Raw genomic sequence first — 16,917 nt, 5'->3', positions numbered from 1 at the left:
CTTTGAACTCTAGCATTTTCTGTTAATTGGAAATTAGTATGAAAAGCTTATTAATATTCAGGTTAAGTATTTTTGACATATATTGAATCATATAATTAGACACAACATCAGAACGTTCCACAATGCAAAGATTGGCCCCTTTATTAAGATGTCACTACTAGATCTCTCCGATATAAAGATTATTTTTCCCTTTCCAGCTAGTAAATAATTTTGGGCTGATACTTAGCACTTTACAAATATCCTATTCCCCAATATCTCTCAACCTAATGGCTTTAATATGCATTGCTTGACTAAATTATCGATCAATAATAACTTGATTATTTTCACTAAATTTTTTGTTCTTTGTAGTCTGAATGTTATTATACAAGTGAGAGGACACCAAATAAAATAAAAATCTAGGAGGTGTTTTTCTTTCTTTCTATTATTTATTAACATTCAAACAATCATTTCAAGTAGGGTCTATCTTTTCTTCTATGTTTTTTCCTTAGCATTTAATAGTGTAAGTCCTTAGCTGTTTTGAGGATTTCACCTTAACTTGGCTGAGCCAGAATCTTACATTTGTCCTCGGCTATGTGCTTAATCATCCTGCTGTTGTACACATCTCTTATGACCTGAATTTACTGAGAACAGCCTGTGAAACTCAAGTATTTTTTCATTTACCTGTCACTTTTCTACCTCATCAGAATAATTAGTTATTGCCTAGATAATTACATTTTTAGAGCTTTCAAACCCTCTTAATCCATCTTTCTTAAGAAAGATCCAGAACAAAGAATCAAATTCTCTCCTTTGTATCTGAGGTCTGTCTCAAAGAATTACACAAAGGAAGCTTTCTCCATTCCTCTAACACCACTCACCTATTTTTTTCCCATGATAATTTTCCCATTGCCAATATATTTCTCCCTGTTGGTGGGGATTAATTCTGGTGTGACAGTGTCCCTCCATGCTTCTTCTGACTTCAGATCAATGAAAATATAAGCAAGGTCAGACCTTGACAGGTGCTCTGCTTTGAACAATGAGTCATCGTCAGCTCTCTGAATGGATGCAGTTTCTCATCACTGCTATATATTAATTCCATGGCAGCTTTTTGTTTGTGTCTCCCTTCTTTCAGCTTTACCCAAATGTACTTTAGTAATTTTCTTTCTCCCATAAGTTTATCACTTTCTAATTGGCATCCTCTGTCACTCAACACATCTTTTTAAAAAAATTCTTTACCCTTAAAACCATGAGAAATCTTTTAAATTTAATATTTAGTTCCAATAAAAGCATATCAAAATAGTGAGGAGCTATTCCTATATATTGCCGATGAGATTTTGTTAATGCTACAATCTTATTGGCAATCTCTCTCTATATCTGTATCAAGATCTATATCTTATCTATACTATATATCACATTTATTAAAATGGTTAATACACTTCACTTCCAGAATATATCCAAAGCATGTTATGAGAGATGCAGACACAGACATATGTAAAATTATTTCTCTCTTTAGTATCATTTATAATTATGAAATTATAACTTAAACATTCAATGACAGGATAATTGGTTATGCCATTGCAATATGTCCAAATAATGGCATACTATAATTACAGTTATATTCTTACAAGTTATTTTGCCTTGACAAAATAACTCCTGGTATAATGTTAGTAAAAACAAGAGGATATTGAAGACATTCAAAATGATCTCAGTTTTAACTTTTAACCAGCTTACCTATCCTGTGATCTAGGTTGCACAGGAGAAACATTTTTTTACCCCTTTTCCTTAATGCATAGAGTATAATATTTCTAAGCAGTCCATTTCCCATTTTTCTTCCACACTTCACCCTAGGTCTGTTTGGAGTTGTGGAAATGAGGGCCTACAGAACTGAAGCAATACTCCAAACCACTTTATTTTCTAAAGAGGACAAAGAAAGCAACTTATCAGGAAGTAAAAGAGGATGTTGACCTTCCGACATTGTTGTGTGTCCTTAATGATCATAGCTGCATGCCATGGTTCTTTCTCTGAGAAAGACCACTAAATGAGTCCAAGTGGATAATTTTTCTGGGCCATCTTCAGAGTACAGAATTGTCAATAACTGGGGTATAATATATCTTTCTTTTCTTTTCTTTTTTAAATAGAGACTTACTTCTACTGTCATAGCTGCCAGGAGGTATCCACAGGATTCCATGTGTGTGGATATGCCACTGACATGGCAGAAGAGGAAACCCATGGAGCTGTGCCAGCCCCATAACAACATTCTCTGTAGGTCCTCATACAATGAGCAGGGCAGCCAAAGGATTCCACAGATTCTTCTTGCGCTTACTCTCAGATTCCTCTCTGCCAGCCTCAGCCCTGCCCTACGTATCACAGAAGAGAAATGGACTCTCATGTCCTTGATCTCCAAAAATCTATTTATCCATCCTTGCTCAATACCCAATTTCATGGTCATACTCTAGAATTTGTTATTACCAACATCTCTGTCGTTCTTCATAATCTTAACTTCAAGGATCTCATTCTCTGAAAACTACCTCTTATGTTTCCCATTCATTTTCCCCAAATGTCTGAGACACCAAGAACTCATTGACCTCACAGGGAACTCTGATTGACCCTAGTGCTCTCCCAGAAAACTCTCAATCTTTCCTTAAATCTTACTCTGAATGTTCTTATCTAGGAAACAGACCAAGGTTGGAGAAAAGCACACAATTGTGACAACTTAAAGAAAAACATAATAATGACCACTAATCTCAAGTGGACTCTTAGCGTTTCCAGGAAATACATTACATCTCTCTAATTCCTTTGTTCTCTTATTTTGTTAGGCCATTGTTCTACAACTTTCCCCTAGACTCCCAAACCTCCTTCTCAATTGTTCTCAATTAATGATCTTGCTAGGTATTTCCCTGAGGAAACCGAAGCAGTCAGAAGAGATGTTCCACGTGTTCTCAGCACCACATCTACCAAACTACCTCTATCTGTACCATGTAATCTTCCTTCTTATTACCGTTACTGTACAATCTGTCCTCTCGGCTAAGGCAACCCTTCTTGTGCACTGTACGCAGCCACTATAATCTGCTTCAGGATCACTCTCTTCTAATCTCTCCACCTTGCTCCTGCTTCAGTATTTTTTCTGTACAACCATATTTAATATCTTCCATCTTAAAAGAACCTTCCCTTGATACCACAATTCCTTCCACCTGTGACCTTAATTCTCTGTGCAGCAACTCTCAAAAGTGACAACTATACTTATGGTTCCCACATCTTTTACTTTTCTTCTCTCTCGAACCAACTCCAATCAAGTTCTTGTCCTTTACTGGATTGAAAGAGCTCGTTTGAAGGTTGTCAGAAACTTTTGCCAACCCGGTGTCATGTTTATAGTTCTCTTCTTACTCAACCCGTAAGCTGTATTCAACACAGCTCTTAAAACATTTCCTTCACCCAGCTTCCAGAATGCTGCTTTCTCTCACTCCTCCTCCTGTATGCTTCATTGTTTCTTTTCAGCCTCCTTTTTGCGGACTCCACAGGGGTGAATTCAAATTTTTTCTCTAGCTAACTCTACTTCCCAGTTGGACTAATATCCTAAGGACTTCTGCCAAACTCGGACCTCATATATCCAAATGCCTAATTAGCATCTCCATCTGGATGCTAACCAGGCTTCCCAGATTCAACCTGTCCGAAATCTAACTCTTGATTTGCACACTCCCCGCCACTTGGATGTACTCACACCGTCCCATCTTTTTGAGCGGTACATTCATCTTCCAGCTTCTCAGGCCAACATTCTCAGTTATTGTTGACTCTCCTCACTCCTGCAGGCAAACTGTCAGTAACTTCTGACAGCTCTTCCTTTCACCTATGACTCAAACCATCTGACCAACACTGACAGTTTCCTCTACTACGATCTTTTCTCAACTCATCATAAATTCTCACTTGGACTTCTGCAATTGTTTCTTGTTATCCTTGAATCTGACCTGGCCCCTTTATGGTATATACTTCACGCAGAGCCAGAAGGATCCTTTTAAAGCCTAAGTCAGATCATGACACTACTCTGCAAAAAAGACTTCCAGGGTCTCCATCTCAAGCAGAGGAAACCCTGTCTGACCTCATTTCCCATCACTTGCCTCTTTGCTCTCTTTACTCCTGCTAAGCTGAGGATACCTCAGGGCCTTTTTATGTGCTGTTCTCTCTGCCTGACCTCTATGAGCAACACTCGTTCCATCAGTTCTCTCCCTCTTTTGTTCTTCTCCATAGCCCTTTTTAGCACCTGGAAATCATATATTCTTTTGTTTATCTGTCTCCCTGAACAAAATGTAAGCTTCCCAAGGAGAGAAGTTGTGTTTTGCTCATTATTATACCCTCAAGGCCTAGTACAGTACTTGGCATACAATAGGTATTCAAAAGGACTTCTGAATGAATGTACATAATTCACAAAAATTAAATTATCTGTACTTCAGATCAGAGAATTAAGATGTTATTGGCTTATTTTCCTTCAATTTATTCTACATTCTCACCTCAAATAATTATAAACACTTTATAAACTTCTTTTATTCATAGGAGATGGTGGTTAAACCAAGGCCCACAGAGTATTTGTAACTTTTTGAAGGTCAAGGAATTGGTCAAGGATGAAGAAAAGGCCTAAAATAAAGATTTTCTTTAGTCAACCCAGTATAACATTCTTAGAGATTTGATATTTCTGTTTAGTGATGACACCATCTTTACATAAAGAACATAGTCCATTATGTTGATAGGCAAATTGAAAATAGGCATTGAATTTACGAGGGTATAAAAATAAATGTAATGCTTATTACCTTGAAATGTAAGTGTCAGCTACCAGTGTCTCAGTTTTACAAGAAATGTAGAAGAGACACAGATGTGCTATTACATATTCCAGTTAATTTCTTCTCTCTCTCTTTCGACATCATTGTCTTCCCAGAACTATAGAGTGTATCTTGGGGAAGATAAGACAAGAGTAGTAATTTCGATTGAATGCTCTGCAGTTAGTTTCTCAAGGTGATCAAAATATTGAAAACATGAGGATTCAGGGAGAATGGGGTGCCTGGAGAAGTGTGTCCTTTCCTTATACCTTGTGCTATGCAGCTCAACCACCTGGCTGCTCTGAATTTTACCCTTGTTAAACCAGTGATCTAGTGGGATATATATATTTGCTGTGCCAGAAATGTCCTGAGAACTTGACGTGGTCTGATAATCTGGGTTCAAGATGAGAGTTTGGGGGCTTCCCTGGTGGCGCAGTGGTTGAGAATCTGCCTGCCAATGCAGGGGACATGGGTTTGAGCCCTGGTCTGGGAGGATCCCACATGCAGCGGAGCAACTGGGCCCGTGAGCCACAACTACTGAGCCTGCGCGTCTGAAGCCTGTGCTCCACAACAAGAGAGGCCGTGATAGTGAGAGGCCCGCGCACCGCGATGAAGAGTGGTCCCCACTCGCCGCAACTGGAGAGAGCCCTCACACAGAAACGAAGACCCAACACAGCCAAAAATAAATAAATAAAGAAGCTTTCATTTAAAAAAAAAAAAAAAAAAGATGAGAGTTTGTTACTGCTCACTGTGTGTGGCCTTAGGATTATTTCTTAAACACTCAATTTCCTTTTTGAAAAAGTTGGTAAAATTATACCATCTCACAGAAAATTTTGAGGAGGAAATAAGATAAGACACACAGGCAGTTTGCAAACTACAAAACACCATTCCATATCTTCTCAATAACAGTTATTAAATATCAACTAGGGGATGATGATCTCACTAAAATCCCTAGATATTAAACTGAAAGGGACTTCTCAACTCTCCCATTCTGTAGACGAGGGGGCTGAGGCCCACGGAGGTGACCTCACTGGGCGGCAGAGTGGAGAGCTCAGGAGAGCTCCAGCTTAGAGTCGCGGTTTGGTTTACTTAATGTTCTTTGCACTCCCTAGGCCTGCAGCTCATTTTTGTTACCTAAGAATAGTTTTTATATTTTCTAATAGTAGGAAAAAAATTAAAAGAATGATATGTCATCATATGAGAAGAGTGTTTGAAATTCAAATCTCAGTGGCCATGAGCAACATGTGTGCTCACTGGTGATGTGCTGTCTCTGGCTGCTTTTGGGTGAAGATGGCAAAGTTGAGCAGTTGTGACAGAGACCATATGGTCTGCAAAATTAAAATATTTATGGTGTGTCCTTATACAGAAAAAGTTTGCTAACCTCTGCAGGACACCATTCAACCTTCACATTGACACCTGTTGACCACTTACCATCATTATCCTGTTAACTAACAACTTTAGAAAGTAAGAGGATGATACATGCTTTTTACATCTTGCACCAATCTTTTGAAATAAATGGTCATAATTAAATCTATGACCATAATTAAATGGTCATAATTTCAGACCAAAGCCTCAGTAGATTAAATTGTTTTGTCAGAGTGAAAACTAAAACCAAATATCATTAACCTAAAGGTTTATTTATATTATTTTATATTATTTCTTTTATTTATTTATTGCCCATTTGATTCCTTGCTTTTTGTCTGTGTATATTTACACACATAACACACACACACACACACGTAAAGCAACCAAAGTCTCATTTTCGGCTACAATATATCTAGCCCAATCTGTGCAAAAACCAAAACAAAGAAACAAATATACAAAAACACACAAAATGTTTTTTAACTTCAAAGGAAGAAAAAGGGAGACATCAAATTTTGAGCTAACATTGCAAGAAAATATTTGTTTCTGCTATAATATTTAGAAATGAATCAGTCTAATGTTTCACAAATTGTGATACTCTAAAATCGCTTAAAAATATTTTTCCTCTATACAGTTTCTATGCAAATGGTATTTTTGCAGGAAGCTTTCAAGTAATAATGCAACTGATTTAGTTCATTGAAATTGCTAATATTATAGGAATTGTAACTATGTCATTTGGTTTTTGTGAAGACAGTGTTTGCCATAAATCGGTTACTTCCAACTTTACATTGGTGCCTGGGTTATAACATTAGGGTGATCCAGACGAAGTTTTGTCTATGAAAATATGCATTCTTAGCTTTCTAAACAACGGGATGAAATAAGGGAACACATAACACTAACAAACACTATGTTTGCTCTCTGAGGGCCTATTATTAGAATTGAATGAAATTGTGACTTTTAGAGAACTGGTATACAATTAATCCTTGAAGCCTTTGACAGTTTTAAGATTTAGAAATTAAAAATTGCCAGGCATTGCCCCCAAAGAGCCAGCTCTAATACTTGTGAGCCTACCATGTCATGTTAGTGCCTGAAAGGCCACAGAATACAACATTCATGGGGCTTCCCTGGGGGCACAGTGGTTAAGAATCCGCCTGCCAATACAGGGGATACGGGTTCGAGCCCTGGTCTGGGAAGATCCCACATGCCGCGGAGCAACTAAGCCCGTGCGCCACAACTGCTGAGCCTGCACTCTAGAGCCCGCGAGCCACAACTACTGAGCCCACGTGCCACAACTACTGAGCCCGCGAGCCGCAACTTCTGAAGCCTGTGCGCCTACAGCCCATGCTCCTCAACAAGAGAAGCCACCGCAATGAGAAGCCCGCGCACCGCAATGAAGAGCAGCCCCCGTTCGCTGCAACTAGAGAAAGCCCAGGTGCGCAGCAACAAAGACCCAATGCAACCAAAAATCAATCAATAAATTTATATATTAAAAAAAGAAAACATTCATAAAGCAACACAAAAGGGCTTCAGCTCTTGAAACTCCCAATCAGCTCTTGAAGTTCAAAAATGTTTGTTTGCTGTCTGTGAAAGTGTTAAGTGCTACCAAAGAATCTATTTATCTGGGTAAATTTCCCATTTATGGTATAATATATCAGCTCTTCTCAGTTCATGAGGGTCACCATTGTGACCATAATACTGTTGGCAAAAAAGAAAAAAATTAAATTTACCTAAGGCTTCTTTAGCTGCATTCCATATTATAGGTTGTTTGCTTGTTTGTCCTGAAATAGCCCTTATATTATTTTATATGCTATTTAGTGTTAGTTAGTTTTGAACCTAACTTTAGGCAACCAATTAGTTTTGATTAATTAATATTTTTCAGACGTGAAGTCCCTTTTTCCTAGTACTGTTTATCAGAGGAATACACCATAATATCTAAGAATAAACAAAGACATAACATGTTTAACTAAGCTTTGCCTCATTTTGACATTACCTCTATTGGCTTAGCAATTGAAAGAGTTTGGTAAAGACTGGCTTGTATACACATACAGTTTTACTTGTTTTTTATTTAAAAAAACATTAAATCAAATATGTGGAGGGTTTATGTACTAGATAGCAAATAATTTACTTGATTGGATATTTGGATAAAAATCTATTTGGATAGAAATTAAACTAGATCTTTTCTGGGATATGTAAATGTTTATAAGGATTTCCTTGCAATTTAAAAGTACTGTGATTATTGGCAACCCTGAAGAGGATGTAGTTAAAGGTATTTTCGTAGGAGCCTGTAAACATGCTATAAAGGATTGACCCTACAAGACCTTAAACTTTCTTTTCTTCAAAATAATTCTTTAAAGTAGGCAAAGTGATTTTCCAAAAACTTTGAAGTGACTGGCTTAGAGTGAAATTTCAACTCAAAACTAAAGATGTAAAATTTAAAAGTTCACCCATTTTGGATTTTAAGAACTGATTCTGGGCTTCAGGAACTGATTCTTCAAGATTTGAAGCCCTACTGGTGTTTTCCACCTCCTGGTGAAGGTCACGCTGTTGAGTTATGACATTAGAAGTTGCCGTCCATTTCCTCCAGAAGAAATTTCCCCTGGGACCACATGAATAGTCATTAGCCATTTTTCTGCGAGCCTGAAAAACTAAGAAAGTGAAAATAAGCTCCGTGGATAAATGACAAGCAAACTGACAACCAAATTTAATGAACACCTGTGCTCACAGCCACTTGTGAGGGGATTTTAACAGGTCTTTCCAAGGGATCCTGTGCTTTTTTTTTTTGCTATAGAGTAAGATTTTGGAGAAAGACAGTGAGTAGCAGCGCTGCTCTGTTAACACCAGTGACAGAAGCAGGACCAGGTCACTACAGTTACCACAGCTGATAAGTATTTGTTGATTTAAGTATCCTTAGGGTTTATTGAAAATTCCTTCCCAGCAGATAAATAATATTCAAAGCAAATTCTGGGTTTCAAGTTATAATATCTTCCTGGAGCAATCCTTCCAGGCTTTTGGGTAGTATATTAAATACTTAAGTACTGATGAAAATGAGCTTGTCATTCTCCTGGAGTATGTCAACGTTTTCAAGGATGGCAGTTTAACAGGTTGTCATAGTACAGAAATTGGAACGATTTAATTGAAAGTTAGAACCAGGAGGTAGAATGGTCTAAGTTAAGAAAGGCTTTTAGAATTCAGATTTGGGGACTTCCCTGGGGGCACAGTGGTTAAGAATCCGCCTGCCAATGCAGGGGACATGGGTTCGAGCCCTGGTCCGGGAAGATCCCACATGCCACGGAGCAATTAAGCCCGTGTGTCACAACTACTGAGCCCGTGTGCCACAACTACTGAAGCCCGCGCGCCTAGAGCCCATGCTCCACAACAAGAGAAGCCACCGCAGTGAGAAGCCCGCACACCACAACAAAGAGCAGTCCCTGCTCGCCGCAACTAGAGAAAGCCCACGCGCAGCAACGAAGACCCAATGCAGCAAAAGTAAAAAATAAATAGAATTCAGATTTGGAAAAATTAGTAATTAAAAAATATACTTTTCTTTGTAAGGCCTTTGTTTTTAGGTCAGTGAAGCTGAATAAGGTAACTCTGTAATCTCATAAGAGACACAGAATTTCTCAAATTCGATTTAATTTAGGTTGGAGAATGAGATATCAGGACCATAGATGGGATCTTTGTTGGTAAGATGGTAAACATTCAGTATTTATGTTCAGAAGTAACAGCAAAATGAAAATAACAAACCATTAAAAATAACTATCTACTAAAAGTGAGGCAATATGTCACAGTCACATCCAACCAAGCCTAACACTGGAAGGCAGACCCTCCATATTCCAGTCCTGGCCTCATGACTCATCACCTTCTGCTGACTCATTTTCTTTTCGTTCTTTTTTTTTAAATGTATTTTTTAAAGTCTTTATTGAATTTGTTACAGTATTGCTTCTGTTTTGTGTTTTGGTTTTTTGGTCGCAAGGCATATGGGATCTTAGCTCCCGGACCAGGGATCGGACCCGCAATCCCTGCACTGGCAGGTGAAGTCTTAACCGCTGGACCGCCAGGGAGGTCCCTGACTCATTTGCTTAACTGTAAAATGGGCCTAATACAAATCAGCTTCGCACCCTTCACGTCGTCCCCTTCCAGAGAGGATGATTAGCCCTGCGTCATCCCACTCGAGTCCACTTCAGCCTGTGGAATATGACAGGGTTCCCATGGTAAACTAGCGACCTAGCCCTCCAGCTCAATTCCCACCTGTGCCATTTCTAGACGCCTCCCCCATACCTCTCCAAAGGAGTCCAGGACCTCTCCCAACAGCACCCCACTTGCTTTCCTGTGCCAACCCCCTTCCCGCTCCTGTGGCGTTTGTGAGTCACTGGTGGTATCCACAGTCACTCCTGATCGACAGTGCCCAGCGTGTGATTCTGTGGAAACCTTCATACACACGAACTTTGGAAGAGCCCCCGACACTACGGCAAAACATTATTTGCCGCTTTGTTTCTCTCTTAAACTCCCTTTCCCACTATCAGTGATGACTTGTCATGTCCTTCCTCTTCCATCTCTTGAAACCCTCTCCAACTCATATTTTCATCTAATGACCTCCTTTTATACTCCCTTGAAATCAGAACGGTGTTAGAAAACAGAAAGCTTTAGAAAGAAAAACGCTTAGAAAACAGAAACCGTCATGCAGCTACTCCCTCACCCTTCCTACCACCAAATCCACGGACCTCTCTGCAATAGGACCCTGTTCTTTAGGATGAATCTTTTATAGTTAGTTATTTCAAGTTTGAGGCTTTTCTATCGATTTCTCAGGAAGACCATATAGAATAATACCCCCGAGTTCTTGCATGTTTGTAACTATTCCCCTCTGGCATTTACGTTCGAGGGTCAATTAGCTATATGTAAAATCCTAGGCTCACTTTTCTTTCCTTGAGAATTTAAAAACGTTTCTTTATTGTCATTTGGCACAAGGTATGGATGTGAAACAGTCTGAGGCTATTCTGATTTTCTTTCTTTTGCAAGTTTTATGGTTCTTTTGTTTGGTTGTCCATAGAGTTGTTTTCTTTCTCTAAAAGGTCAGCTGATTTACGTGGATATGTCTTGGTGCTGACTATCCTGAGTGGCCCTCCTGGGTACAGAGTGTCTCTTTCCGGGCTTATCCCATTGTTTTGGTTTTATTCTCCAGTTTCCATTGTTACACATGCTGCATCTTCATGGCCTCTTTTCCATATTTACCTTTTCCAACAAACCCATTTCTATACCTTTCCATATATTTTGATTTTTAAAAAATTTCCCCTTTCTTAACTTTTTTTCTCACCATGTTCTCTGTAGTCTTTCTTTGTGTGTTTCTTCTAGTTTGAATTTTTTCCTTTCCTGATCTCTCTCTGCTGTACATCCTCCTGTTCTCTAGTCATCCATTTTCAGTTTTCTTTTTGTGATTTCTGCTGCTTATTCACGGCTTCTGCCATTTTCTTAATTCCTCTGAGCTAATTTTGAAATACTGTTACATATTGTTTTCGGTGTGCTCCTTTGTTGCTACATTTTTCGAGCAGTTTTTTCTTACACTTTCTTTGACGAGCCATCAATCAGGGCCCTTTCCTGTGGCTCATGTGTGATGGGTCTGGATGGAGCAGGATGGTTTTCTACCTTCAGTGTTTGGGTGTCCCCCCACCTGTGGGTCCTGTGAAGTGTGAAAAATAGTGTTCATCTTTGAAGTTGCCACTAAAAAATACTCTCCGAGATCAGCTTCCGCGGGCCCCTGCTCACTGACGTGAGGGCTCCCTCTCTACTGCATCAACTGTGTTCCTGCCTGCTCCACTGGGATTCTGCTTCCAGCAGCATTTCCTCAGAGTGGGCTCTGTCCTACTCAAAGGGCGGTTTTTTCCTTGTGAGCTCCTAATTACTGGGAACTTAGGCTGACCCAGAATCCTCCGATCTCTCGGCAGCCCTTCAGCCTGTGCCTGTGGTCTCTCGGCACTCTCCACAATTCCGAAGTCTGCAAACTTCTGCTCTTTTCACCATTTGTCCCCCGAATCTGCTTGCTGATATGTTTTTACTAAGATGTGGTCCTCCTCTTTTAGAGATGAATATTTGTAAGCAATTTCTAAGTCTGGCTCGTAGGATCATCAAAACTCCTCTTATTTCTACCTCTGCACAGCTGCCGGTCCCAATATATGATCACATATCTATCTATCTATATATATCCATACCTATATCTCCACACAGGACTGAGTCTTGTCCTACCTACTCAGCTTCTGGGGTTTTGGGTGGTATCTTGTCACCTGCTTTTGTTGAAAATATTGTCCCCTGAGATCTGTTTTTTGTCTATTTCATTGTCCCTCTCTGTAAGGGAACTTTGTGATGCTCAAAGCTATGCTGCTGCCACTGCTTTCTTGATTCACTATTTAAAAAAATACGACTATAGACCAAGAAGCACATTTCTCATGAACTCTTTTCCCTGGTTCGCTTATTTTCAGCCAAAGTGAAATATGTCCATTTGGACTCTGCTAGTCAAAAGCACTGGCAAATCCACAAAGCCCTCTGCTTCTCTGTTCATCTGCTTATGGGGCTCGTTTTCCTTACAGTCTGTCAGTTTCTTTTCACACCCCATCCTTGTATGGGTCCCACGAGTGAAGGTGGTTCTCTCTGTGTTTCTCTGTGCAGCACCTGCCTACCAGCTTGATTTTTAGGAATACAAACTCCAGCATCACAAATGAAAGGGTACCTGTGTGTGAGCACAAGCATCACAGAGTGGTATGAAAACATGGCTGTATTTTTCCTCACAGGGATATAAAGATACCCAGTTGGATAGTCTTATGCACTGAGTTGTCATCTGCAGAAGGGTCTGCGCAGGTACAATTAAGACTCAAGGTAATGTTATGGGAGGCTGACCAGAGAAATCCTGGTACTTCACATTTTCTTTCAGCCAGATGACATTTCAACCCTGAGGTTGACAAATGTTTCAAAGGAGTGGTTTATTTGCGGTTAATATTTTTTAGCAGTGAAAAACAATTTCCTGCTTTTAATTTGAAATAGCAAATATCAGTGATTGGAAAGATAGGAAATCAAGAAAATATTTAAGCAGGTGAAAGAAAGATAATGAGACTATATAGGTATATACTCTTAGACAAAAAGAAAAGGAGATAGAAATTTTGGTAAGTTTGACTTTTAGACTTGAGTGTCTCAAAACTGAATAGCCTATTTGCAAGGGATAAGGAAATTTGGATATCAACTAGACCACCTTTATTACACTCATTATAAAACTGTCTGAAAGCACTCCTCCAGCATGTGGAGGACATAAAACAAAATGAAACACAGCAGCTTGAGGGAAGTGACTTCCTAACCAAGGAAACACAGAATCAATGTGCCCAGAGTCCAGGAGTACACACGTTAAGTCCCAAATTGGGATTGTTTGAAAAGGTTCTAGGGGCACTCAGCTTCTTATTCATTGCAGAGAAAATATGGTCTTCTTAGTGGTAAACTGCTTTTACCTCAAAGCATAGTCATGTTCCATGTGTTCTTTTTCTACGTGTGAAAATGATAGTAATTAAGGAACAGTGCATTTTATACACATTGGGAAACATGAAGTGATCCTATCAGTTTGATGTATTAACATTATACTTTAATAAATCTTAATGATTGAACATTTTAAGCTTACTTCCTGAGATAAATCTGACTTTTTGGCAAGTGTGGAAACCTGTTCAAGTAGCTCTCAGGAAGTGCAGGAAAGTGGGCTGTGTCTTCAAAGGTTTCCTTGACTCAGCCTGAGTTTCTGTGATGAGAGCTAGTTTTCCAAGCATCAGTTAAGGTCTCTTCAGTTTTCATGATAAAATGGAAACAACAAGGTGCCCAGAATCAATGACTGGTTTCCATTGCTTTTGGTTTGGATGTTAGGTAATAAGACAGGACAGAGTGGGAAACTGTGTAATTTGTTATTGCTTAATTGAGTAATATTTTTTAAGTAGTGTTAAATGAAAAATAAAAGAGTATAAAATGCAGAGAACAGTGATTCCTTCTGTTTGACTGACAAACTTGTGAAGATATACAACCACACACGTTGTTCCTATTCAACATTTTTTCAACGTAGTAACAATTAATTAAATGATACTTTAAAAATTTCTCTATTGCTGATTTTTACTCTAAAAACTAGAACTTTCTGTTTTGGTTTTCCCACATTTGCGAAAACCAGGTTGGTCTCTATGTTTATGAGATTACGCTGTGTGAATAAAAACAACTTCTACAGATAGTGAGCTGGTGGAAAATTATTTCTGAACAATGAGTACCATATTATAATCACAAATGACAATCTCTTAACAAAAAGTTTGGCTAAGATCAACGTGAGAACATGAAGATGAGTGATTTAAAAATTATTAAGTCCAAGCAGGCCAGTGTATAACAAATTCTTGAGACGGTATTTAATCATTATTTGAACTTTCTGCTTTTAAATTATACTTCCGTTTAATACTGCCAAGGAGCACTTGGGGAATAGTTTTCATTTTAATTGAAAAATGTCACGTATATCCATGAACAAGCTATGTGAAATAAAACAACCCATTTAATTCCATAAAATTAATGCAGAACATTTTTATCGGCTTAAAGTTTGATGTCAAATGTATTACTTAAACAAAAAATAGTTTGTTTGAAAAGAATCTCGTAAAGGAAGTTTTAGGTACTATGAAGGAGAAGGCTCTTGCTTCACAGGCAATGAGATTACGAAAAAAGTTAGGGAAGAATCTGCTACGTAAGATAAATAGATGGAATAACAAGAATGAGATGAGATATAAAAGATCTGAGAGGTAGGCTGGGTAGAACAGTAGCTGAATGTGTTTGTATATGCACGCTCCTGTGTGTGTGTGTGTGAGTGCGTGTGTGTGTTTAAGTGTAAAGAGATGTCCTAAAGTCCAGGAAGCACTGAAGATGCAATTTGGTACATTCAATGTCTAACTGTTCTTAGATAGCTTTACTGACGTGTCTTTTATTTACTATAAATTAACTGAATTATAGAGCTGTGCAGGTGTCACCACAAGACACTTAAATTTTCCTCCTCACAGAAAGTTTCCTGGTGCCCATTAAATACAACTCCTTACAGATCTGGTCTTGAAATCCTCACCCCCCACCCAGCCCCAGAAAGTACTGATCTGCTTCCTGTCTCTGTAAATTTGTCTTTTTTAGACTCTACATTAAACGGTATCATAAAATATGTAGTCTTCTGTGTCTCACTTTTTTCACTTAGTATAACGGTTTTGAGGTTCTTCTATTTTGTACCGTGTACCAGTAGTTTGTTTCTTTCAGTTGCTGGTTTTCCGTTGTATAGATATATCACGTTTTGTTCATCCATTCATCAGGTGATTGTAATTTTGGAGCATTTCCAGTTTATTTTTTTGGCTATTATGAATAATGCTCCAATCGACATTCACGTGTGAGTGTCTACGTGGACATATGTTAGCATTTTCCTGAATAGACAGGGGTGGAGTTTCGAGTCCTGGGGCATAGGTTTAACATTTGGGGCAACTGCCAAACTCTTTTCCAAAGTGGCTGCACCTTTTTACATCCCTACCGGCAATGAATGAAGGTCCAGGTTCTCTACATCCTTGCCAAGGCTTGTTACTGCCCATCCTTTTTTCCGTCCTGGAGGATATGCAATGGTATCTCATTGTTGCTTTAATTTGCATTTCCCTAAAGATTAATGATGCTGAGCATTTTTTCATGTGCTTTTTGGCCACTTGTGTATGTTGTTCGATGAAATATCTATTCAAATCTTTTGCCCGTATTTAATTGCTTTTGTCATTATTATTGAGTTGTATTTTTTATATTTCACATGTTAGTCCTTTACCAGATGTATAATTTGCAAATATTTTCTCCTAGTCTGAGACTTGCCTTTCTTGATAGTGTCTTTTGACACTATTTTAAGTGTCTTTTAAGATTGCTGATGAATTCCAATTTGTCAAGTTTTTAAACAAATGGATTGTGCTTTTGGCATGATGTCTAAGAATTCTTTGCTCAACCAAAGGACATGGAGATTGTCTCCTACATTTTATTTTAGAAATTTTATAGTTTTTCTCTTCCAGTTGTATTGAGATATACCTGACGTACAGCACTGTATAAGCTTAAGGTGTCTGGCGTAAGGATTTGACTTGCAAACATCCTGAAACGATTATCACAGTAAGTTTAGTGATCATCCATCAGCTCATGTATTAATTAAAGAAGTAGAAAAGTTTCTTTGTGATGAGAACTCTTAGGATTTCCTCTCTTAACAACTTTCAAGCATAACAGACAGCGTGTTAATTACACGGATCATGCTGCAAGTTACTCCCTAGTATTTGTTTATCTTATAACAACTTTCCTACATCACAGACAGTGTGTTAATTACACTGATGATGCTGCACATGACTCCCTAGTATTTATTTATCGTATAACTTGGAGCTTGCAGTGCCTTTCGATGGGCTTCGTCCAGTTGCCCTCCCTCCACCCTCCATCTCTGGTAACCACAAATCCGATAGCTTTCTCTCTCTCTCTTTTTTTTTTAAGGGTCTGTTCAAATCTTTTTCTCATTTTTAATTTGTTTTCTTATTATTGAGCTTTTAGGGCTCTTTATATATTCTGATATGTCCTTTATCAAATATGTATTTTTCAAATATTTTTCCCAGTATGTGTTTTTTTGCCTTTTTCTTCTTTTTCTTTTTTATTTGTTGAAACTCTTACATTTAGGTCTGTGGTTCATCTTAGAGGTAATTTTTGTATGATGGAAGGCCCTTAAGTTCTGTTTGTTGTTGCTGTGGTG

The 16,917-nt window shown here is 38.5% G+C and overlaps 1 long non-coding RNA gene across 2 annotated transcripts in view; it reads right to left on the bottom strand.

Moving 5' to 3' along the window:
* LOC141277496 (uncharacterized) overlaps window positions 1-16,917 on the bottom strand; it is a 141,669-nt gene that overhangs the window by 26,147 nt on the left and 98,605 nt on the right. The window lies entirely within an intron of this gene.

This window comes from Tursiops truncatus, chromosome 21 (assembly GCF_011762595.2).
Source record: "Tursiops truncatus isolate mTurTru1 chromosome 21, mTurTru1.mat.Y, whole genome shotgun sequence".
In the NCBI taxonomy this organism is placed as follows: domain Eukaryota; kingdom Metazoa; phylum Chordata; class Mammalia; order Artiodactyla; family Delphinidae; genus Tursiops; species Tursiops truncatus.
This window is presented reverse-complemented; position numbering and strand designations above follow the sequence as displayed.